Raw genomic sequence first — 2,716 nt, 5'->3', positions numbered from 1 at the left:
CAGGAATGCATTTGGCTAAAAGAAACAGAAAATCTAATTGTGGCTTAAACAAGAAAACTAGAGGGAGACAATGACTGGTGTTCATTTAGTGGCTCAGGAAAGCTGGGAATGGACCGTTTGTAACTAGGCGGGCCTACCCCTCATGCTTGTCGCCTCGTGGTTACAGAATGGCTGCCCCAGCCTCAGGCATCACAGCCGCGTTCAAGGATGAAGGACGGGGAAAGGAACAGTTCCAACTATACTAATCCCTTTTTATCAGATTAGCAAAAGCTTTGTCAGGAAACTCTCTTCAGGCTTCAGATGATATGAGTCACATGACAACTTCTAACTGCAAGAAAGCAGTGATTTAACTTATCCAACCTCAATCACGGAAGAAATCAAGACCAAAAGAAATTGGCAACGGGTTAGGATTAGCCAACCTACTGTATCTGCCAAATGCTCTAAACCAATTATGTGCCATTTTTACCCGGAATGGCTGCTGGATTCCATCAAAAGACTTTTCCGCGTTAGTGTAATTATTGTTCCCTTCATAAGTATAGTGAACAATGTTGACAGATTTCTTCTCTTTAGCTAAACCCCACTTGGTCATAGTTATTTTTTTTCATTGCTTAATTCCATTTGCTGATGTTTTCATTTAGAATTTCTGCACATATTTTAATACATACATTTATTCTATCATTTTCTCTATCTTATCATCAGTTTTTGATATTAAAATTATTCTCGGTTCACAAAATGGGGAACTTTTCCGTCTTTTCCTGTATGCGGAATTGCTTGGGTGACTTGGAGTCACCTGGCCTTTAAGGATGAGACAGGAACGGGACACGAACGGGAAACCTGCCTGGCGCGGGGGCTGCGTGCATCCGTGTCCGTGGTGACTGCTCCACTCCGGTTCCCGGCGTCTTTGGTGGATCTGGGTAGGTTAGATTTTGAGTTCTTCTGGGTCAGCAGCTCTCCTTTCTGTGTCTAATCCAGGATTCATTCTCTTATAAATATAGAACCGAGTGCTCTAGGCAAAGGTATTGCTTCTCCCCCATCCCAGTTTCTAGGTTTTTCTAGGATAGCTTAGTGCTTTATTTTCCAGAATACCGGTATGTTCTTTGCCATCCGTGTCTTCTATTCCAAGATTATTCATTCATCGTTCATAGTACACACTCCCCATCTAGCTAAGGTGATGCCAACCATAACAGACAGAGCTTGCGACCTAAGAGGCCTAAAACAATATCAGTTTGTTTTGCACGTACGGAGAGTCAGATCTGAGGCAGAGGCTCTGCTCTGTGCAGTCGAGTCATTCAGAAACGTCAAACTGCCAGGCAGAGGAGACACAGCACGGACCAGGCCTCAGACTGGCTCACGCCCCTCGCACTGCATTCCACTGGCCCGAACTCAGCGGATGACTGCGCCAAACTGCAGAAATAATGGAGAAATGTGGCTCTGCTGTGTCCCCAGGAAGAAGTGGAAATGGGTTTTGCTGATGGACTGCTGGTCGTTAAATCTCCATTTAATCCAGGGACGCGACCTCTCTGTGGGAAACACAACCCGAAGTCATCGAGTCACAGCATCCAGTTCAAACTCCAGAAACTCCCCAGAATGCGCCGCTCTCCCCGCCGGAAGCATCTGTGACTCAGAGTGCACAGTGACGTAAAAAACAAAAAGGCGAGTCAACTTGCCACCACACGGACCCAGTCCGGAATGAAAGAGCAGGGACGGAATAACCCCAATAAAAATTCCTTTTTAGGACAAGAAGGACTTAGGAGGCCATGAGGGTCTGCCTGCCGGGGGCGGCCAGGCCCTGCCCGAGGGCTGGGACGGTTCTTCTCCGAGGTCCCCATTCTGCTTTCGAGGGCGAATGCTCTGTGCTTGTTCCACACAGCCCTTGGCTCCTGCAATTCTCTCTCTCTCGACTTCTCTGACATAAGAGGTAGAAAAGCTACTCCCTTAATCTGACCTTTTCCACGAGCCTGAATTTTAACAGGAATTAGTTGTGCGAAATATCTCTTGGGTGTGTCGGGAAGTCGAGAAGCAGATGGCTTTTCCAGACGTGCGGGTCTCTGGTTTCTGGACTCTGTCTGCTGTCACCATGGACACCATGGGCAACTCAAGGAGGCATGAACCGAAGCCGCAGAGCCTCCACGGCCCAGACCCTAAGTGCGGCCGAGCGACCCAGCCCAGCGTCAGCTCCGCAGTGGTGGGCTTCATGAGGGCAAGGCAGGGGCCTCCACTTCGAGCCTCTGACCGTTTATCTGTTGCAACAGGCAGCGCTTCCTGACCTGCATAACGAAGTGTTCACTGCTATTTTTTGCTCTCTTCTATCTTGCTCTTCTGAGTTTTCATTTGCTTCGTTTTCTCGTCTTTTATTCAAATATGATCTTCAGATGTGGGTTAATAGTCTCTGAACCATCGCATGCATGTAAATACCTTCCCTTCCACATGCGGTAGGTACGTTTCCTTGGATCCAAGATTCCGGCTATTGTGGGAGGCACATTATTCTATGTACCACTGAGAAAGAAAGAAAGAAAAAAAGGCTTCTAATTAAGTTATAACGTCATGCTTTCTTATAACTTAAAATTTTTATTTTATACTTATTGAAAGAGCTCTTTTGGGCTTAATCGCGCATGGGTTTTTATTATGTTTTACTCTTGTGCATTGATAAGAAAGAAGGAAAACTCCAGCCCAATAAATTGGGGGGGGGGGGGGTTCAAAAAGGTTCTTCCCGCAC

This window comes from Pteropus alecto, unplaced genomic scaffold (genome assembly GCF_000325575.1).
Source record: "Pteropus alecto unplaced genomic scaffold, ASM32557v1 scaffold35, whole genome shotgun sequence".
NCBI classification, from domain to species: domain Eukaryota; kingdom Metazoa; phylum Chordata; class Mammalia; order Chiroptera; family Pteropodidae; genus Pteropus; species Pteropus alecto.
The sequence above is the reverse complement of the archived record's forward strand: the minus strand, read 5'-3'. Positions refer to the sequence as shown.